This window comes from Equus caballus, chromosome 7 (assembly GCF_041296265.1).
Source record: "Equus caballus isolate H_3958 breed thoroughbred chromosome 7, TB-T2T, whole genome shotgun sequence".
Classification (NCBI taxonomy): Eukaryota; Metazoa; Chordata; class Mammalia; order Perissodactyla; family Equidae; genus Equus; species Equus caballus.
In genome coordinates this window covers 29,812,497-29,836,636 of record NC_091690.1, presented here as the reverse complement: position 1 = coordinate 29,836,636, position 24,140 = coordinate 29,812,497, and the positions used below count along the sequence as shown (strand labels likewise).

The following is a 24,140-nucleotide window of genomic DNA, read 5'->3' as shown; positions in this document are numbered from 1 at the left end:
TGGACCTAGCACTGCTTATCAAGCCACGCTGTGGCAGCATCCCACATAAAGCAGAGGAAGACTGGCACAGATATTAGCTCAGCCACAATCTTCCTCATGAAAAAAAGGAAGTAAACTTTTTATTCAAATAGCCTATAAAAAGACAAAATATTTCCAATAAAAACTGTAAAAATCTTTTAAATTTTATCCTCGGTATATGCATTATCTACTCAGAAATAATTATTTATATTTTGAAAATGTAAGCAACAATTTGGGAGCTTTTCTACTAATTTTTAATGTGTTGTGTGTCAAAGTTTAACTGTATGCATCTATTTTGATTAGATTTGTCTTTCGTCATTTATCAGCATTCTCTTCCTTTATAATCAATAATCTTCCCCAAGACCTTGTACACTCCAGGGGCTTCTACTGCCCCATGTGGTGGAATGTTCCTTCCACTCTTCTTCCGTCGGGGTCTTTACCTGTTAGCAAAATGGTCTCTTCTTAGCTTTTGTACACTGAGAGAAAGAAAGGCTTGCTTTTACTTTTGTAAGTTTCTGGCTCTCATCTCCTGCTTCCTCATATATTATATTCAATTCAGTTCAATTTAACCAACATTTATTGAGCCCCCAATATGTACCAGGAACTTCGCTGGCACTGGGGGCTTCCAAGATGCGTCAGGCACAGCCCAGCCTTCCAGGTGCTGATAGCCTGGTGGAGGAAGTGTCTATCACAGACCATTCGTCCAGCTGAAAGGGCTTTTGGCATCACTTCCTAGAAATCCCTTCATTTTACAGATGCTGTTACTAAGATCCAGCAAGCGAAGTGACTCACCCAAGTTCTACCTTCCCAATGGCCGAGGAAGGACCGGAGTTTAAGTCCCATGGTTCAGAGTCTAGGGTTTGTTCCACCATATGCTAGTAGAGGAGTGAAGACAGAAAGAAAAATAAAACAAAAATCCTCTGCTGTTGCTCTACCTAGTAAGGAGAGAAATGTGACACGAATCTCTGTTCTATAGATCTGATAATCAGGATAAATCACTAAGAAGTAATTTAAAAATGCATAAACTTTTTAAACTCAATATTTCATAACCTAAAAATTTGTATATGACATTTAGGAACTTTGACACTATTTGATCCAGGCAAATATTTAATTCTCCTAATCCCACTATTTCCTGCCTTATAACCCTCTTCATTTGTTCTTAAAGTTGAATGTAACTCTAAGTCAGGGATCTAGCCAGATTCAACCTTTTCTGGTTTGAAAATATTTTTAATCTTAGGTTGCAAACATTATAAATTACTTATTTTTTTATTTTACTTACTATTTTATTGAGATATAATCGATATAGAAAAAACTGCACATATTTAATGTATACAATTTGATGAGTTTAGTCATATGCATACGCCCATGACACCATCACCATATCCATCATCTCCAAAAGTTCCTTATGTTCCTTTTTTTGGTTTGTTTTTTGTAGTAAAACACTTAGTATGAGATCTACTCTCTTAAAACATTTTCAGGTGCACAATACTGTATTGTTAACTACCGGTACAATGTTGTACAGCAGATCTCAAAAGTTTACTCATCTTGTATAACTGAAACTTTATACCAACTGAATAATAATTCTCCATTTCCCCCACCCCCAAGCCCCTGGTAACCACCATTCTCTTCTCTGCTTCCGTGAGCTTGACTAATTTAGGTACCTCATAGAAATGATATTATGCAGTATTTATCTTTCTGTGCCTGGCTTATTTCATTTAGTGTAATGTCTTCTAGATTCAACCATGTCGTTGCAAATGGCAGGATTTCCTTTTTTTAAGGCTGAATAATATTCCATTGTGTGACTATACCATATTTTCTTTATCCATTCATCTGTGAGTGGACATTTGGGTTGTTTCCATATCTTGGCTATTGTGAACAATGCCGCAATGAACATGGGAGTGCAGCTATCTCTGTTTTCATTTCCTTTTGGCTATATACCCAGAAGTGGGATTGCTGAGTCATATGGTAGTTCTATTTTTCATTTTTCTAGGAACCTCCTTACTGTGCTCCGCAGCAGCAGCACCATTTTACATTCTGACCAACAGTGTAGAAGGGTTCCAATTCCTCCACATCCTCACCGACACTTGTTATCTTCTGTTTTTTGACCACCTTAACACCTGCATGTCCTTTCCTCTTATCTGCACGCTATTTCCAGGTTGTTCTGGAGGGAAGCCTAACTAACCTGCGATCCCTACCTCATATCAGCACACTGAGGACAGAAACACCTCTTCTGTTTCCTGAAGTTGTCTTCTACCATATCTACCACTTTACGCAGAGTCCTTTCCTTAAAGATCTAGACTTTTCACCAGGCTGGAATTTTAAAGCACCAGCCAGCCAGCCTTGGTCTCTCAAGGGGCTGCTTCTGCTGACCCATCTCATGTGCTCCTGTTTAGAATTACCTCACCCCAGGAGCCCAGAAGTGATCTCAGAAGGTATGAAACACCTTTAAGGGACTTGTTTAAAAACCTTTTGTCTACATAAATTCAGAGCAAATAATAGCCTATTCCACAAATGTCATGAGGCCTTAGAGATTATCTCTTCCAATTACAGGCAAGACAACTAAAGCTCAGAGAGGTGAAATAAATTGTCCAAAAGCATGTAGCTACTTGATGACAGAACTAAATTTAGAATTTAAGTTTCTTGAAGACCCCTGCAATGCATTTTCAAATATATTATATTTCTATTCAAATTAGAAATACATAAGTAGTAATGAATTACTAATAAACACTTAATGAGTACTAGAAGGCAAAAGGTTCTGGGTTATGTGCTATGGAGGATACAAAAATGAATAAGATGCACTTCCCAGCCACTAGGGGCTCACAGCCTAGGAGAGGAGAGAGAAGGCACTACAATTCAAGGCAGCTTTCAAAAAACTGCACTATTTGAGATTAAGCAGTAAAAGGTTGGGAGAGATGAGAAAGGGAGTAATTTTGATTCCAGAGGTTTAGGAAACCCAGTGGAGAAGGCTTGTTTTGAGCTGAGCCTTGAAGGATGAGTAGAATTTTGATGGAGGGCGTTCTAGAGGAGCAGGACACAGCCACAGAGGCAGATGGGTTTCTGAGCTCTCCTCAGATTTCACTAGTTAATTAGGGAGGGTGGCATCTGAATTTTAGTGACTGGGTGCAAGGTTCGGCATTCTGGGCTGGGCTTAAAAATCTAGCCTCTGATCCATAGCCAAGAGTAGTATAGGCCACAGAGTTTACTGATTGCTCAAAAACCTAGATTGTCTGGGTTCATATCCCATCCCCATCACTTACTAGCAGTATGACTTTGTGCCTCTCTCTGCCTCAGTTTCCTCATCTGTAAAGTGGAGCTTATAATATTATCTACCTCATAAGCTTTTTGTGAGAATTAAGTTAGTCAATACAGGTAAAGTGCTTAGAACAATGTCTGGGATGCAGTAAGGGCTAGATAGGTGTTTGTTAAAACAGTCCAATCTGGCTGAACACAGTAGGTTGTTTCAGATCAAAGATTCTCTGTAGAGGCAGAGAAAAACTGTGAAGAGTCTCTACTCTGCTACTCAAATAAGAAGGAGAAGAAAAATACCTTAGTACCAAATTCTGTGATGAATTTACAAAAAAAATGCTTGGGGTAGAGTGTCCTTTGTCATTGCCCCAATCCCCTGTCTCACCTCTGCCAGCAGATCCCAGACACGTGAGGTGACCCCCTGTGATGCTCCTCACCCTAAGATGATGAGTTTGGCCTTACCCGGAATTACAGTCTGTTCTTAGTAATGCACTGAAATCACATGGGAGCTCGATTCTCCATGGCTCAGAATAGATCCTGACCTCGCTGTGGGCTCCCTGCGCTAATGGTTTCATGTATTCCAGATTGCATTACTACCAGGAATCGATTTTTCAGCTCTTTAAAAACAGCCTATTTTGGTCATCTTTCCCCTATTCTTAGAGATGTATTTATTTCCCAGAATGTGTAGTGACTCTTAGACAAAATAAATTCTGATTACTGAAGTGGAAGCAATCCAGTTGTCAGGGAAGCTGGAAGGTTTACCTTGGGAAATTCTTTTGTAGGTCAAAGCAAAGGAAATTTATTTCTCTAACTTGGAGGCCCAAAGCGAAACAAGCAATGTAAGATTCAACTGAAATTTGAGAACTTCTATAAACGATGTCAGGTATATAGAGCACTACAGTTTATACAGTGGCGCTATCCAATATGGTAGCCACTAGCCACATACAGCTATTAGGCACTTGAAATGTGGCCGAGGTGATTAAAGAAATGAATTTCTAATTTTATTTAATTTTAACTAATTTTAATTTAAAAACTAATATGAGTCAGTCACTAAAAAACTTTTTAAGTTTGGGAAAGTTGAGGGATATAAGTCTACTTAATCAACTATAGATATTATGTAATCTAAATACAGATCAAGTATATCTGATTAATATTTAGCATCCAAATTGAGATTTACTGTAAGTGTAAAATACACTGGATTCATAAACTTAGTATAAAAAAATGTAAAATAGCTCCTTAATACTTTTTTCATATTGATCACATGTTGAATTGATAATATTTTGGTTGTGTTGGGTCGAATAAAATATGTCATTAAAATTAAGTTCACTGGACTCTTCTTACTTTTATTTAATGTGGCTTAGAAAAATTTAAATTACTTTTGTGGCTCACATTATATTTCTATTGGACAGCACTATTACAGAGCAACACCAACCCATTTGTTCCTTACTACAGTCCCGTGACTTGGTCAAAACAGGTATTATTATCCCTGTTTAAAAGATATGGGAACAAAAGTTGAGGTAGTGGCAGCTCACCAAGCCTTGGAATGAGAGCCAGAGCCTGACTCCAGGGCTTCTGACTGAAATCCAGGGCCCTTCCAGTGCACTGTGTTAGTTTGAAACTACAGATGAAACATAAGAAAGGCCTCTTGGACTCTTAAACTCAACCTGTTAATTCTGAACCTAAGCAACGAAAGGGAGGCAAACAAGCCTTAAAAGAACAACATATCCTAAGCAAAGATCACAAGAGCATGCACACACACACAGACACTTGTACCATGTATACTGCATTTATTAGAACAACTATCAGGAATGATCAATTACCAGGCAACTATAAACTGAACAGCTACCAGAACTCACACAAGACTGGAAGACATACAGATTCCATTCAGACAAGTAAGAGACATCATTAAACACTTAAAGAATTCCATAGAGACACAGCAAAGGTCATGTCACCCTAGAGTAAAGGCTCCAAAACCACCCTAACAAAGCTTAAAAATAAGCCTCACAGGACCAAGCTGATGCAGAAGTAAATTAACTGCCTGTCAGAACGAAGCCCAACACTGTTTAAATAAAGCCAACAAAATCTGGACACTTTATAAGTAGAATCTAAATGTCTCACATCCAATTGAGAATCACTAGACATATGGAGAAGCAGGCATTAGAAACAGATCTAGAAATGACATATATGTTGAAATCAGTAGAAAACCCTCTACAACAAATATTATAAATATGTCCAAGAATTTAAAGGAAAACATGAACACAAGGGAAACTTCATACTGCTTGTGGGCAAAAGTCGAGAAAAGATTCATCTATAGTGATAGAAGGTAAATCAGTGGTTACCTAAAGGTGCTGACAGGAGATTGACTGGAGTGGAGCTCCAGAGATTTTTTTTTTTGAGTGATGGAATATTCTGTAACTTGGCTGAGGTGGTGATTATACTCAACGTTCATCAAAATGTACACATAAAATGGGTACATTTTATTAGATATGTAAATTATATTTCCAAAAGAAGTTGATTTAAAATACTCCAAAAATAAATAAAAATAGGCAGAGGAAAATAGAGGAGGGTGTGAATGGCCCCAGATTAGCCATGAGTTGGTCATTTTGGAGGCTGGATGATGGTTACATGGTGATTTGCTATATTGTTCCAAATTTCCTATAATCAAAAAAAAGTTTTTTTTTTTTAAAAAAAGAGGAGAAATAGGCTTCTGGTTCTGTCTGAGGGAATATAATATTGCAGGTGATTTGTTTTTAACCTCTCCGTAAGTCTTTTCTCTTTCTAAAAATTTATTTATTTTTATTTTACATCCTCAATCATCCTTTCATTTTCACTACCTCCTCGTAGACACTCACTCAAAGTGGTTCACATCTTTGGATATTTATCTTTGAATATTTATCAATATTATCAATTTATCAATATTATCTTTGAAAAGCAGTATTGCCTTTGGTATATATGTATTTTAAATTTACATATATTGTGCAATAGATCTCATTCTTTTCCTTTTTGTTTTTGTTTCACTCAACACTATTTAGAAGCTATATGTATCTTTTCTTCATTTCATTATAAATATAAATGAATATTTATATTCATTCCCCAAGTGAAGAATGTCTCAGTTGCCTCCTATTCCTCACTTTCACATATATCAAAAAATGCTTCAAAAAAAATTTGTACATGTCTTATGTATCTGTGTACTGGTTTTTCTGTGGAATTTAGCCAGCAGTAGAATTGCTGAATTTTAGACTATATACATACCTAATTTCCATAGGGACTACTTTCACAAAACTTTCAAATGGCTTCTCATCCTATTCAGAGTGAAATCCAAAGTTTTCAAAACATATACTGCCCTTGTTATCTGCCCCTATTTATCTCTCTTACCTCATTTCCTCTTATTCTTCTCTTAACTTCCTCAGCTCAAGTCACAGTAACCTTGCTGTTCCTTCAATATTTTAGCAGTGTTCTCAGTTCGGATCTCTGTGCTTACTGTTAACTGCCTGGGACTCTCTGCTCCAGGATTTCGTGGTTAATCCCTCACAGGTCTTTGCTCAAATGTTTCCTTCTCAGTGAAATCTTCCCTAGCCGCCAAATTTAAAATTGTAACTGTTCCTTTTTCCTCTAGCCATCCCCTATCCACTTATCCCTTCTGCCTTCTCTCCATATATATCACCATCTGACATACCTTAATTTTACTTTTTAATTGTGCTTGCCATCTTCTCTCTCCACTAGACTGTAAGCTTAGTGAAGGCAAATATTTTTATATGTTTTTTCACTCACTGTTGATTTCCCCAGCATCCAAAATAGTTTCTGGCCCATTTTTAGCACTCAAATATTTATTGATTAAAATACTGCCAGATCCATCTCTAGAATGACTGCAACAATCTTTATTACTGTGAGCAACATGAAGATTCTCATTTTCCTCATTCTAGTCAAATATTTGGTATTGCATGAGTTTCTAATTTTTACCAATCTGATGGATATAAAATGTTATTGTATTTTCACTTTAATTATATTTTTTCTAATTACTAGTAAAGTTGAGCATTTCCTTATATATTTGTTGGTTATTTGAATTTTCCCCTCTGTGAATTTCTAACTCATTACTTTTCCCATTTTTATACTGGTTTCTTATTTGTATTGTTAATTAGCAAAGCTCTTTGACTATTTAACTATTCTAGACATTAACTTCATCAGTTTTTGACAATGAAATATCTTCTCCCAATCTGTTGCCCATCTGATCCAAGGTATCCTTGTTAATTTTGTTTATGGTGTTCTTGATGGAGCAATAATAATTTATTTTGACATGGTTCATCATTTTTTGTTTTATGATTTTTTCTTTTTAATCAGCTTTATTAAGGTATAACTTACACACAGCAAAATGCACCTTTAAAGTGCACAGTTCAGTGGTTTTTGACAAATAAATCACCCATGTAACCACACACAATCAAGACATGGTACATTTCTATCACTTCAAAAAGTTCTCTTATATCTTTTAAAGTCGATATCTTACTCCTGGTCTCAGGAAACCACTGATCTGCTATCTGTTACTGTAGATTGATTTAGTGTGTTCTAGAAATTCATATACATGGAATCATACCATATGTACCTTTTTATATTGTTTATTTTACCCAGTGTAAGGTTTTGGAGCTATGTCTAAGATGTGTGTATCAGTGTGTTTATCCATTCTCCCGCTGATCAGTGTTGGAGTTGTTTCCAATTTGGGGCTTTTATAACTAAAGCACTGAGAACATTTATGTACAAGTATTTGTGTGTACATATGTTTTAATTTAATTAGGGTAAATACCTAGGAGTGGAATTGCTGGGTTATTCATGTGTTTAACTTTATAAGAAACTGACAAACAGTTCTGCAAAGTGGTTTTACTCAAATCTACCAATTTTCCACCAATTGTTGTATGCTTTTGTGGTCTTATTTAAGAAAGCTTCCTAACTCCAAAGTCACAAAAATAGTCTATATGAGTCTGAGTTTTTTCTTTTTATTAGCTTTACTAAGTTTCATCTTTTACATTTAGGTTTTAATTCATCTGCCGATCACCTTTATAAATGGCATTAGGTAAAAATCAAACTTTACTCTTCTGCACAGAGTGAGATAGTTTTACCTGAACCATACATTTTATAATCAATCCTTTCTCCACTGGTTTTGTTGCCACCTCCATAATATATCGTTTCCATATGCATGCTCTATACTTAAACTACATGTCCTGTTTCATCTATTCCTGTACCAGTACATCTTTTTGTTTTTAATTCCTATCCTTTATAGGATGTCCTCATATCTTATTGGTCATATAATAGTCTTGTCTTTTTGCTCTTTTTTATGAAAATTTACTTAGCCCTGAGCTCATTCATTCATGAACCCTTATTTTAAATATTAACGGTGGCTTTATTTTTCTTTTATTTTTTCAAAAATATCTTACTGGACATTTAGTTAATTTTAATTTTTCTGAAAATAAAATAAATTTGAAGGAGAAATATTAACAATATTAACTCATTCCATCCACAAACATAGTGTAGCTCTTCATTTATATTCTTTTGAGTTTTCAAATTTCCCATATAATGCCCTAGAGTTTCATTAATTCCCAGGTACTTCATAGGCTTTTGTGATATTTTGAATGGTATTTTATTTTCTATTTTTTGTAATTGCTTAGCACTTATGTAGAAGAACATTATCATTTTTTATGGAACTCTCTTATTAGTACCAATAGCCTGATGGGTAATATTTCCTTTGTAGATAATCTTATCATCCCTGAATAATAACAATTTTATCTTTTCTCTCCCTAACTTTATACCTTTTACTTCTTTTTCATTTTTATTATCTTCTCCAAGGCCTCTAGTACTGTGTTGAGCAATAACAGCGATCATGGACATCCTTGTTTTATTCCTATGCATCTAAAGTTTTCCTGTTAAATATGATGTTTGATGTATTTTTTTATATCTTTTATCATGTTAAGGACATTCCTTTTAACTCCTTGTATGTGACAGATTTTAATTATAAATAGATTTTGAATCTGATCATATGTTTTTTCCTGAATCTACTGAGATAATCATGTGATTTTTGGTCCTTTCTTTGAAGGTAAAAAATCTACATGACATTTATGCATTATTTTTTAATAAATTGTTTATTTCAGTAGGCTTACAGCTTACTTCTCTGCCTCTGGGTTCATAAATAAAATGGGCCTATAATTTTCATTTTTGGTACTGCCTTTACCTGGATTTTGGAATCAAGGTTACATTTCCCTCATAATATGACTTGGAAAAATATCTGACCTTGTACATTGTATAAAACAAATGATTATCTCTTCCTTGAACTCACTTGTAGATTGTCTGAGTATTTGGGTTTTTGGGAGGGATGGGGCATATGTGGACTATAACATTTCTGTCATTAGAGTTACAGAAAGAGAGGGGAAAGAAAGTGGGACTGAAAAAATACTTGAAGATATGTAACCCAAGACTTCCCAAATTTGGCAAAAGAAACCTGTAGATTCAAGAGGCTGAGTGAACCCCAAACAAAATAAACTCCCAAACACCATGTGAAGACACATCATAATTAAACATTTGAAAGCTAAAGTCAAGGAAAATAATCTTGAAAGCAGACACAGAAATTATGCACTACCTATATGAGAAAAGTAATTTGAATGACAACAGAATTCTCATCAGAAGTCACAGAGGCCATAAGGAAGTGGCACAACATTTTTTAAGTCCTGAATGAAAAGAACCTGTCACCCCAGAATTCTATATCCAGTGAAAATATCCCTCAGGAATGAAGGCAAAATAAAAGCATTCTCAGATGAAGAAAAGCAAAGAGAATTCTTTGTCAGCAGACCTACTCTAAAAGATGGCTAAGGGAATTCTTCAGACAGAAAGGAAATAATAATAAAAGGAAACCATAAGCATTAGGAATTTATTAAAAGGCAATGCCAAGAGCAAATATATGGATAAACATAATATACTATTGTTCTCCTCTAGAGTTTTTTAAATTGCATTTGATAGTTAAAGGAAAAATTATAATATTATCTGATATAGTTTTCAATGTAACGTTTAAAACAACTATATCATACAGGCAAGAGGGGAAGCCAACCTAATGTGATAAGATATTTAAAATTCTACTTGAAGTGGTAAAATGTCAATACTAGTGTCAACTTAAGAAGCAAAGTTGTCTGTTATTTTATCTCAAAATGAGTTTATTTGGGAATAGGCAAAAAAATTGAAATTTGGGAAGTGCATGCTATGGTAAACCACAGGCAAATCTGGAAAAGAAAGGAGGGGAGCTACTTTTTTAGAGAAAAAGTAGGAAGTAAGAGGCTGTTGTAAACGAAAGTGCATTGGGAGGAAATAACAATTCAGGGTGGCAACAGCTTCTCATTGACTGATCTGTAGCATTTCTCATTGGCTAGGCTGTTGCTAGGTGAGGAGAGAATTCTTCCTTTGGTAGTAAAGTAGATTTACTACTTTGGATACAAATGTCTGTCTCTTCCTGTTTCGTATAATTGACGGGCAATGGAGCATGAGAGCTCCCCCTACAGGCCTTCTCGACTCCTATGTACTCAAGGTTTCTTTTATTAATTTCTACACTAGCTGACTGCAAAATAGGTACGTTTTTATGTTATAGTCTCTGAAGCAACCATTAAAATAACTATAGAAAGAGATACTCTAAAAAATAATAAACCTATAGACAAATCAAAATGGAATTATAAAACAGCTCAAGTATCCCACATAAAGACAGGAGAAAAGAAACAGGCATGAAAAACAGAAGGAACAAACATAAATCAAAAAGTTAAGTGGTAGATTTAAAACATAACATATCAGTAAATCCATTAAAAGTGAATGTTCTAAAGATGTCATTTAAAAGACAGAGATTGACAGAATGGATTAAAGTGGGGAAAAAAGGAGGGGGGACCCATGATTCAACCATATGCTATCTATAAGAAACTCACTTCAAATATAATTATAGCAGTAGATTAAAGATTAAATGATGAGGAAAACACTATGCAAACATAAATCAAAAGAAAGCTGAAAAGGCTACATTACTATCAGACAAAATAAACTTCAGAATAAAGAAAACTACCAGAGACAAATACAGACATTACATAATGATTAAAAGGTTAATTCACTAATAAGACAGAATCTTAAATGTACATGCATCAAAATATAGAGCTGCAAAATGCCTGAAGCAAAAACTAACAGAACTGAACAGAGAAATAGAAAAATCCATAAATACAGTTGGAGACGTCAGAACCTCTCTTGTAGTAATTGAGAGAACCACTAGACAAAATGTCAGAATGGATATAGAAGAACTGAAATATACCTTCAACTAATGAGATCAAATTGACCTTTACAATCACTACTCCAACAACAAAATATACATTCTTTTCCAGTGTTGATGGGACATTCAAGAATACAGATGTATTGGTTAGAGTTCTCTGTAGAAACAATCAATAGACTATATATACAATATGTATAGTATTATAGTATATATGTGTATATATATACTACAGGTATATTATAAAGAATTAGCTCACTTAATTACGCAATTATGGAGTCTGAGAAGTGCCACGATCTGCTGTCTGCAAGCTGGAGATCCAGAAAAACTGGTGGTATAATTCAGTCTAAGTCTGAAGGCCTGATAACCAGGAGTGCCAAGGGCAGGAGAAGGTCAATGTCTCAACTCAAGCAATCAGACAGGAAGGATCAAATTCTTCCTTCTACCACCTTTTGTTCTATTCAGGCCCTCAATGGACTGAGTGATGCCCACCCACACTGGCGAACGCAAACCAATTTACTGACTCCATCAATTCAAATGCTAATTTCATACAGAAACGTTCTCACAGACATGTCCAGAAATAATGCTTAACTAAATATCTGGACATCCCATGATCCAGTCAAGTTGACATATAAAAATTAACCATTAACCATGATATGATCTATATATCATACAGATCATATATCTATATCATAGATCATATCTTAAGTCATAAAATAAACATTAACGAATTTTAAAGAACTGAAATAATGCAAACTATATTCTATTACCACCATGCAATCAAACTAGAAGTCGATAAAAGAAATACAAGAAAACTCAACCACTTGGAAATTAAACAACATATTTCCAAATAATCCATGGCTTAAACAGGAAATCTCCAAACAAATTTTAAACTATATTTAACTGAATTAAAATGAAAATATGGCATATTTAAATATGTGCAAAACAGCTAAAGCAGTCCTGAAATGAAAACTCATAGCACTAAATGCTTATACTGCAAAAGAAAAAAAGTATCAAGTTAATATTCTGAAAATCCACATCAAAAAAATAGAAAAAAAAAGTAGACCCAAACAAGAGGAAAGAAGGAAATAATAAAGATAAGGGCAGAAATCAACAAAAGTTAAAACAAAATAATAATAGATAAAATCAATCAAATCTAAAATTGATATTTTGAAAAATAATCAGTAAAACTGTAAACCTCCAGCAAAACTAAAAAATTAAAAAAATTACTAATCTTGGGAATAAAAGAGGGGATACCACTACAGATTCCATAAACTTTAAAAAGATAATAAAATATTACAAATAAATTTGACAATTTAGATAAACTTGCCTGATTCCTCAAAAATCACAAACTATCAAACTCACCCAAGATAAAATAGATAATCTGTATAGTCCTATAATTTTAAAGAACTTGAATTCATAATTTATAAAAAGGAAAACTACAGACCAATATCCCTCTAATAGAGATGTAAAAAAAACTTCACCAAAATGTTAGCAATTCAAATTCAGAAATATATAAAAATAATAGTACTCCATGACTCAGAGGAGTTTATTCCAGGAATACAAGATTTGATAATCAGTCAGTGCAATCCATCATATGTTTATAAAGAAGAAAAATTATATGATCAAACCAGTTGGTGCAGAAAAAAGCCTTTGACAAATTTCAATATCAATTCATAATAAAAACTCTCAGAAAAGTAGGAATAGAATAAAACTTCCCCAACCTGATAAAGATCTGACATCAACCTGGAGTAACATCATACTTGATGGTGAAAAACTGAATGCTTTCCCTGTGAGATCGGCTATAAGATAAGGATGTCTGCTTTCATAATTTCTAGTCAATATAGTACTTGGCATTTTAGCCAATACAATAAGACAGGAAAAGTAAATGAAATGCATACAGATCAGAATGGAAGAAATAAAATTGTCTCTATTTTCAGATGATATGATTTTCTACCTAGAAAACCCCAATAATCTACAAAAAAAACTCATGGAACTAATGAGAAGTTTTTAACAAAGCAAAAGTTCAACACACAAATTCAATCATATTTCTAAATGTTAGAAATGAAAAACTGGAAAATAAAATTTCAAAGATCATATCAATTACAATCACATTCAAAATGGAATACTTAGTCATAAATCCAATAAATCATATACAGAATCTTAATGTTGAAAACTACAAAATGCTAATGAAAGAAGTCAAAGAAAATTTAAATAAAAGGAAATCCCTGTGTTCAGAGATTAGAAGACTCAACATAATAAAGGTATCAATTTTCCCCAAATTGATCAATAGGTTTAAAGCAATTCCTATCAAAATCCCAGAAGGATACTTAGTAGATGTAAATAAGCTGATGCTAAAATTGATATAAAAAGACAAGCAACTACAACAGCAAAGAACAATATTAAAATAAAAAGTACCCCCCTCTCTGGTGGTGGTGGGTGATGCTCACAACCTGAGGCTCCAGGAAGCCCAGTAGTGCTGGTGAACCAGCCCCTAACCCCTCCTCAGGCAGTGATGACTCTGACCTTGGTCTTTCCAGCAGCAACAGCTGCATCCACAATGCAGATACCAGCAGCAAGGGCAGTGATGTCCTGACCTGAGGTTTCAAAAAGCAAACCAGCATGCACCAGCGACCAGAGGCTGCAGGAGAAGCAATGACAGTCTTGACTTAGCCCCTACCCCTCCCCCAGCAGTGGCAGATGGCACCTGTGACCTAAGGTTTCAGGAACCACAGCAGAACTCATGACCCAGCCCCTGGTGCCAGCCCCCCCAACACCAGCTCTACCTCAGTAAAGGCTGTATATAACAGCCTGGGCCGCTGGCAGTGACTGTGACATTCATGAACTCAGTGCCCCTGGCAGAAGTGCTGCCAATATCCCAGACAACTGGGGAGAAGAAGTGGAGGTAGTGCATAGGACAGCATCACCTGAGCCCACGGAGAGTCCACAGAGAGCCAATGGGGGATCACAAGAGCCAGGTAACCCCAGAAGCAGCAAAAGTGCTCACAGCCTAGTGACCCCAGAGGTGAAACCTGAGACTGCAAAGACACAGTAGGTAGCAAAGCACCAGCAACCTCAGCAGCACAAGCAGCACAAGGAGGGAACTGACAGCACCTCTGACAGAGGCAGTGGAGGGTGAAAAGTGCAGGCTCTCAAATACAACCAGAAGTAGCTCAGAATCAAAATAACCAAAGCCTTACCCAAGTAAGAAATGTGTTTACTCATGTAGACAAAGAGAATGGATTGGTGGTTACCAGGGGAAAGGGGGTGTGGGGGGGGTGGGCACAGAGGGTGAAGTAGTGCACCTGCAACATGACTGACAATAATGTACAACTGAAATTTCACAAGGTTGTAAACCATCATAATCTTAATAAAAAGTTGTAAAAAAGGTGTTCACTACCACAAATGCACCAGCAGAGGATCAACTCATTGAGTACCAGAAGAATACAACAACATGGCAAAACAAAGAAAATGACAACTCTCCAGAAATCAAACTTGAAGTCACAGAAGAGTACAATCTAACTGACAGAGAATTCAAAATAGCTGTCATGAAGAAACTCAATGAGTTATGAGAAAATTCAGAAAGACAGTCCAATGAGCTCAGGAATAAAGTTAATGAACAGAAGATGTACTTCACCAAAGAGAGTGAAACTCTAAAAAAGAAAAAAACCGAACAGATATTCTAGAGATGAAGAACACAGTTAATGAGATTAAAAATAAAGTAGCATTGGAAATAGAGCAGACCATATGGAACAGAGAATTAGTGAGCTTGAAGATAGAAATTTAGAAATCATTCAGGTGGAAGAGGAGAGAGAACTAATATTTTTTAAAAATGAAGAAATTCTACAAGAAGTACCTGACTCAATTAGGAAATGCATCATAAAGATAATGGGTATCCCAGAGGGAGAAAAGAGGGAGAAAGGAGCAGAGAAATTATTCAAATAAATAATAGCTAAGAATTTCCCAAACCCGGGAAATGAACTAGATATACAAGTACATGAAGCTAATAAAACTCCTAATTATCTCAATGCAAAAGACCTTCTCAAAAGCATATTAAATGAAAACTGTCAAAAGTTGATAACAAAGGTTATAAAGAGCAGCAAGAGAGAAGAAAACTTGCAAACAAAACCCTATCAGGCTACCAGCAGATTTCTTAGCAGAAACATCACAGGCTAAGAGAGAGTGGATGATATATTCAAAATATTGAAAGACAAAAACTATCAGCCAAGAATACTCTATCCAGCAAATTTATCCTTCAGATATGAAGGAGAAATAAAGACTTTCCCAAACAAACAAAAGCTGAGGGAATTCATTGCCACAAGACCTGCCTTACAAGAAACATTGAAAGGAGTCCTCCTACCTGAAACAAAAAGGCAAAGGTTTACAGAGCTTTGAGGAAGATGATGAATAGACAGACAAAATCAGAAAACTACAATTCTATATCAGAGTAGGTTAGTAAACAATTATAACATAAAGGATAAAGGAAAAGAAAGCATCAAAAGTAACTATAACCACTTCAATTTGGTAACAAATTCACAACACAAAAAGGATAATTTGTGACAACAAAAACATAGAGAGGGGAGAGGAAAAGGAACCTGTATGGAGATAAAAAGCTAACAGTAGAGAAAGGACTACCTCATCTATGAAATCTTTCATACAAACCTCATGGTAACCACAAAACAAAAAAATCAGAGCAGAGACAAATCAAAATTCAATAGGATACTGAGAAAAACATCACAGGGGCTGGCCCCGTGCCTGAGTGGTTAAGTTCACATGCTCTGCTTTGGCAGACCAGGGTTTTGCCAGTTCAGGTCCTGGTGCTGACCTAGCACCACTTATGAAGTTATGCTTCAGTGGCATCCCACATGCCACAACTAGAAGGACCTACAACTAAGATGTACAACTGTGTACTGGGGGGCTTTGGGGAGAATAAGGAAAAAAATCACAGAAAACCACCAAATTGAAATGGCAGACAAAAATATAAGGGCAAAGAAACAACAGAAATATAGAACAACCAGAAAACAAAAGATAAAATGGCAGTATTAAGCTCTCATATACCAATAATCACTCTAAATAAATCACTGTAAGTGGGTTGAATTCTCCAATCAAAAGACACAGAGTAGTTATATGGATTAAAAAACAAGACCCAACAACATGCTGGCACCAGGAAAGCTATCTCAGCTCTAAAGACAAACATAGGCTCAGAGTGAAGGGATGGAAGATGATACTCCAAACAAATGGCAACCAAAAGAAAGCAGGTATAGCCATACTTACATCAGACAAAATAGATTTCAAGCAAAAAAGATAACAAGAGACAAAGATGGACATTATATGATGATAAAAGAGACATTCCACCAAGAAGACATAAAACTTATTAATATATATGCAGCTAAGATAGAAGCAACAAATTATATAAAGAAATATTAACAGCCCTAAAGGGAGAAAATGACAGCCATGCAATAATAGTAGGGGACTTTAACATCCCACTTACATCAATGGATAGATCATCCAGACAGAAAGTCAACAAGGAAACAGTGGCCTTAAATGAAACACTAGACCAGATGGACTTAATAGATATATAGGACATTCCATCCAAAAACAGCAGAATACACATTCTTCTTAAGTGTACATAGAAGGCTTTCAAAGATAAGCCATATGTTGGGAAAGAAAAAAATCCTCAAAAATTTAAGGAGATGGAAATCATATCAAGCATCTCTTCTTTTTTTTTGTTTTTTAAAGGTTGGCACCTGAGCTAACAACTATTGCCAATCTTCTTTTTATTTTTCTGCTTTTTCTCCACAAATCCCCCAAGCAGATAGTTGTATATTTTTAGTTTTGGGTCTTTCTAGTTGTGGTATGTGGGATGCCATCTCAACATGGCCTAATGAGCAGTGTCATGTCCACGCCCCAGATCCAAACCAGCAAAACCCCAGGTCGCCACAGCAGAGCGCATGAACTTAACCACTCAGCCATGGGGACAGTCCCTCAAGCATCTCTTCTGACCACATAGTATGAAACTAGAAATGAAATGCAAGAAGAAAGCTGAAAAATTCACAAATACGTAGAGACTAAACAATATGCTTCTGAACAACTATTGGCTCAATAAAGAAATCAAAGGAGAAATCAAAAAAAAATACCTGGATACAAATAAAAATGAAAACACAACATACCAAAAGTTATGGGATGCAGCAAAGGCCATACTAAGAGGAAAGTAGATAGCAAAACAGGCCTACTTTAAGAAACAAGAAAAATCTGAACTACAAAATCTAAGACTATACCTAAAAGAACTAGAAAAAGAAGAACAAAGTCCAAAGTCAATAGAAGGAAGAAAATCATAAAAATCAGAGCAAAAATAAATAAAATACAGACTAAAAAGACAATAGAAAGACTCAATGAAACTAAAAGCTGGTTCTTAGAAAAGATAAACAAAATTGACAAACCCTTAGTGAGATTCACTGTGAAAAAAAGAGAGAAGCCTCAAATAAATGACATCAGATATGAAAGAGGAGAAATTACAACAGATACCACAGAAATACAAAGGATTATAAGAGAATACTGTGAAAAGCTATATGCCAACAAATTGGATAACCTAGAAGAAATGGATAAATTCTTAGAATCATACAACATCCTAAAACTGAATCAAGAAGAAATAGAGAATCTGAAAAGACCAAAAACAAGTAAACAAATTGAAACAGTAATAAAACCTCCCAAACCCAAAAGGCCAGGAAGGATGGCTTCTCTGGTGAATTCTACCAAACATTGATGGAAGATTTAACACCTTTCCTTCTCAAATGATTCCAAAAAACTGAAGAGGACAGATACTTCATAACACACTTTATGAGGCCAACATTGCCCTGATACCAAAACAGGACAAAGACAATACCAAAAAGGAAAATTACAGGTCAATATCACTAATGAACACAGATGCAAAAATCCTCTAACAAAATATGAGCAAATCAAATACAACAATACATTAAAAGGACTGAACAACACAATCAACTTGGATTATGCAGGGATGCAGGCATGGTTCAACATCTGCAAATCAACCAATGTGATACACCACATTAACAAAATGAAAAATAAAAATCACATGATCATCTCAGACAGAGAGAAGGCATTGGACAAAATTCAGCATCCGTTTATGATCAAAACTCTCAATAAAATTGGCATAGAAAGAAAGTGTCTCAACATAACAAAGGCCATATATGACAATCCCACAGCCAACATATGCAACAGTGAAAAACTGAAAGCTACCCCTCTAAGAACAGGAACAAGACAAGGATTTCCACTCTTACCACCTTTTTTTGACATAGTATTGGACGTCCTAACCAGAGCAATTAGGCAAGAAAAATAAAAGAGATCCAAACTGGAAAGAAAGAAGTAAAACTGTCACTATTTGTGGATGATATGATTCTATATATAGAAAACCCCAAAGCATCCACCAAAAATACTATTAGAAATAATTAACAAATACAGTAAGTTGCAGAGTACAAAATCAACATACAAAAATCAGTTGCATTTCTATACACTAATGACAAAATAGCAGAAAGAGAAATCAACGGGGGTGATGTCAGCATAACGGTAGAGTGAACTTGCCCGGGACTCTCTCCCCTCCAACATACAACAAAAAGGAGCAACCATATTCCAAGAGAAAATACCCCAACAGCACAAAAACCTCAGAGAGACATGCAGCCACATGGCAGAGGATGGAGAGGCTGGAGTCCCCCTTGGAGGAGCTAGAATGGGGTAAGAGAGATCTTTGCTCCCTCCCCTAAAGACTGCAGTCACTGCCACAGAAGGTTCCATGAGGGAAGGAGTGGGGGAGGAGTTGTGCATCCGCGGGATCACCCAGGACTCCCTAGGGCTGATGCAGCCTAGAGGGAAGCCCTCTAAGGGTGCAAAAGCTTTCATGTGGGGTGACCTCATCAAGCCCAGGAGACCAGATACTGAGAGCTTATTGAGAAACCCTGGACTGCACGGAGGAGAAAGCACCCTGCCCCCAAACCACATCGCACCATCTCAGCTGAAGGCGGAGGGCTCAGAATATGCAGCTCTTGACCCCCACCCAGTGGTGATAGGCTGTAACTGCAAGCGAATAATATCAGAATGAGAAAGACCCAACTTTCCAACATCAGGCACTATATCAAATCTCCAGACCAGAGAGAAAATGACAAGCACCCAGAGCTCAGTCCTGAGGACACAGAAATATGTAAACTAAATGACAATGAATTCAAAATAGCTATTATGAAAAAACTCAACGAGGTAAAAGAGAATATAGAGAAACAATTCAACGAGTTCAGGAACTACTTCACAAAAGACATTGAAACTATAAAGAAGAATCAATCAGAAATATTAGAGATGAAAGACACAATGGAAGAGATAAAACAAAATACAGATTTCCTGAAAGCTTGTGTGGACATCATAGAGGAGCGAATCAGCATGAGCGAAGATAGACATGTTGAAACGCTCCAGACAGAGGAGGAGAGAGAACTAAGACTAAAAAGAAATGAAGAAAGTCTCTGAGAAGTATCCTGCTCAATGAGGACATGCAACATAAGAATTATAGGTATTCAAGAAGATGAAGAGAAGGAGAATGGAGCAGAAAGTGTGTTCAAAGAACTAATAGCAGAGAACTTCCCAAATCTAGGAAATGAGAGGGGAAATATGTGTGGAGGAAGCTTCCAGATCTCCTAGATTTGTCAATGTAAAAAGACCTACTGCAAGGCATATAGTAGTAAAACTGGCAAAAATGAAGGGCAAAGAAAGAATACTCAGGGCGGCAAGGCAGAAGAAAATAACCTACAAAGGAACCCCTATCAGACTTTCAGCAGATCTCCCTGCAGAAACTTTACAAGCCAGGAGAGAATGGAAGGACATATTCAAAACTTTAAAAGATAAAAATCTTCAGACAAGAATACTCTATCCAGCAAAAATATCATTCAGATATGAGGAAGAAATTAAATCTTTCCCAGACAAACAAAAGCTAAGGGACTTCATAGCCATGAGACCTCTCCTACAAGAAATCCTCAAGAAGGCCCTCATACCTGAAAAAAAGAAAAAAGGAAGAAAGGAGTTACAAAACATAGAGTAAAGAGATAAATAAGTAGACAGAATCAGAATAGGATAGCAAATATTCAACTATAGCATTAGGCTAAAGGGAAGGAAAACACCAAAAACAATGACAATCATGACACTTTAACCACAAACTCACAACCCAAGTTGGAATAAGATATGAGAAAAATAACTTAGGAGGGGAGGAGGAGGGACTGAATCAGTGTAGACTAAGGAAATGAGGCCATCAGAAAATAGACTATCTTATACATGAGATTCTGAATACAAACTTCAGGGTAGCCACTAAACTAAAAAGCAGAACAGAGACACAACAAATAAATAAATAAAAAACAACAAAGAAACATATCATAAAAAACTACATAATTCAATGGGTAGACCAAAACACACAGGACGAGAAACAAAGGAAATGCTGGAAAACCAGAAAATGAGTGATATAGTGACAGCATTAAGCCTCATCCACCAATAATCACCCTTACTGTAAATGGATTGAACTCTCCAATGAAAAGACACAAAGTGACAAGATGGATTAAAGAACACAATCCAACAATTTGCTGCCTCCGGGAAACACATCTCAGCTCCAATGACAAACACAGGCTCAGCATCAAGGGGTGGAAGAGGATACACCAAGATAATGTCAAACAAAAGAAAGCAGGTGTTGCAATATTTGTATCAGACAAAGTAGACTTCAAGATAAGGCAGGTAAAGAGAGACAAAGAGGGGCAGTATATAATGATCAAAGGGACACGCCATCAAGAAGAAATAATCCTTATAAATATCTAGGTACCCAACACAGGAGCACCAAAGTTCATAAAGCAACTATTAACAAACCTAAAAGAAGATATTAAAAATAACACAATAATATTAGGAGACCTCAACACCCCACTCACTTCATTGGACAGATCGTCCAGACAGAAAATCAACAAGGAAACAGTGGAATTAAATAAAAAGCTAAACCAGTTGGACTTAATAGACATATATAAAACGCTCCATCCAAAAACCAGAGAATACACATTCTTCTCAAGCGTGTATGGAACATTCTCAAGGATAGACCATATGTTGCGAAACAAGGCAAGCCTCTATAAATTTTAAAAAATTGAAATAATAACAAGCATCTTCTTCAATCATAATGCTGTAAAGCTAGAAATTAATTACAAGACAAAAGCTGAGAAAGGGATAAAGATGTGGAGACTAAACAATATGCTATTGAACAAGCAATGGATCATTGAAGAAGTTAAAGGAGAAACCAAAAATATCCAGAGACAAATGAAAATGATAACATACCATACCAACTCATATGGGATTCAGCAAAAGCAGTATTAAGAAGGAAATTCATCGTAATACAGGCACACCTTAACAAACAAGAAAAATCCCAAATAAGCAATCTCAAATTACATCTAACTGAATTAGAAAAAGAAGAACAAACAAAGCCCAAAGTTAGCAGAAGGAGAGAAATAACAAAAATCAGAGCAGAAATAAATGCTATTGAAACAAAAAAGGCAGTAGAAAGGATCAATGAAACAAAGAGCTGGTTCTTTGAGGAGATAAATAAAGTTGACAGACCCCTAGCCAGACTTGCAAAGAAAAAAAGAAAGAAAGCTCAAATAAACAAAATCAGAAATGAAAGAGGAGAAATAACAACAGACTCCAGAGAAATACAACAGATTATAAGAGAATACTACGAAAAACTATATGCCAACAAAATGGATAACCTAGAGGAAATGGATAAATTCTTAGACTCTTACAACCTCCCAAAGCTGAATCAAGAAGAAACAGACAATCTGAATAGACCAATCACAAGGAAAGAGACTGAACCATCTTTCAATCTCTTTTCAGTCAAGAGATTGAACTCATCTTTCCAAAGAGATTGAGACCATTTGATTACTGTAATCAAAAGCATCCATAAGAATAAAATCTCAGGACCAGATGGCTTTCCTGGGGAATTTTACCAAACTTTCAGAGAGGATTTAATACCTATCCTTTTCAAGCTATTCCAAGAAATTAGGGATGATGGAACACTTCCTAACACATTCCACAAGGCCAATATCACTCTGAAACCAAAGCCTGACACGGGACAGCACAAAAAAGGAGAACTACAGGCCAATATCACTGATGAACATGGATGCAAAAATTCTCAACAAAATTGGCAACCCGAATTCAGCAATACATCAAAAGGATCATACATCACGATCTAGTGGGATTCATACCATGGACACAGGGATGGTTCAACATCCACAAATCCATCAACGTGATACACCACATCAACAAATTGAGGAATAAAAACCACATGATCATCTCAATAGATGCAGAGAAAGCATTTGACAAGATCCAACAGCCATTTATGATAAAAATCTCTTAACAAAATGGGGATAGAAGGAAATTACCTCAACATAATAAAGGCCATATATGACAAACCCACAGCTAACATCATACCCAATGGGCAAAAACTGAGCACCATCCCCCTGAGAACAGGAACAAGACAAGGATGCCCACTATCACCACTCTTATTCAACATAGTACTGGAGGTTTTGGCCAGAGCAATTAGGCAAGAGAAGGGAATAAAAGGAATCCAAATAGGGAGTGAAGAAGTGAAACTCTTGCTGTTTGCAGATGACATGATCTTATATATAGAAAACCTCAAAAAATCAGTTGGAAAACTAATAGAAATAATTAACAACTACAGTAAAGTTGCAGGGTACAGAATCAACTTACAAAAGTCAGTTGCTTTTCTATACTCCAATAATGAACTTACAAAAAGAGAACTCAAGAATATAACTCCATTTGCAATAGCAACTAAAAGAATAAAGTACCTAGGAATAAATTTAACCAAGGAGGTGAAGGACTTATATAATGAAAACTATAAGACATTACTGAGAGAAACTGATAATGACTTAAAGAGATAGAAGGAGATTCCTTGCTCATGGATCGGAAGAATAAATATAGTTAAAATGTCCATACTACCCAAAGCAATCTACTGATTCAATGCAATCCTTATCAGAATCCCAATGACATTCTTCACAGAAGTAGAGCCAAGAATACTAAAATTCACATGGGGCAATCAAAGACCCCGAATTCCTAAGGCAATCCTGAGAAAAAAGAACAAAGCTGGAGGCATCACAATCCCTGACTTCAAAATGTACTACAAAGCCATAGTGACCAACACAGCATGATACTGGTACAAAAACCGATCAATGGAACAGAACTGAAAGCCCAGAAATAAAACCACATATCTATGGACAGCTAATCTTCAACAAAGGTGCCAAGAACATACAATGAAGAAAAGATAGTCTCTTCAATAAATGGTGTTGGGAAAACTGGACAGCCCACATGCAAAAGAATGAAGGTAGACCACTATCTCACACCATACACAAAAATAAACTCAAAATGGATCAAAGACTTGAAGATATGTCCTGAAACTATAAAACTCCTGGAAGATAATATTGGTAGTACACTCTTTGACATCGAACTAAAAAGGATCTTTTCAAATACCATGTCCTCTCAGACAAGGGAAACAAAAGAAAAAATAAACAAGTGGGAATTC

At 35.9% G+C, this 24,140-nt stretch overlaps 2 long non-coding RNA genes across 4 annotated transcripts in view; one reads left to right on the top strand and one right to left on the bottom strand.

Moving 5' to 3' along the window:
• LOC102147431 (uncharacterized) overlaps positions 1 to 24,140 on the top strand; it is an 87,116-nt gene that overhangs the window by 21,530 nt on the left and 41,446 nt on the right. The window lies entirely within an intron of this gene.
• Positions 1 to 24,140, bottom strand: part of LOC138925106 (uncharacterized) — a 128,188-nt gene that overhangs the window by 64,434 nt on the left and 39,614 nt on the right. The gene's annotated exons all lie outside the window — the stretch shown is intronic.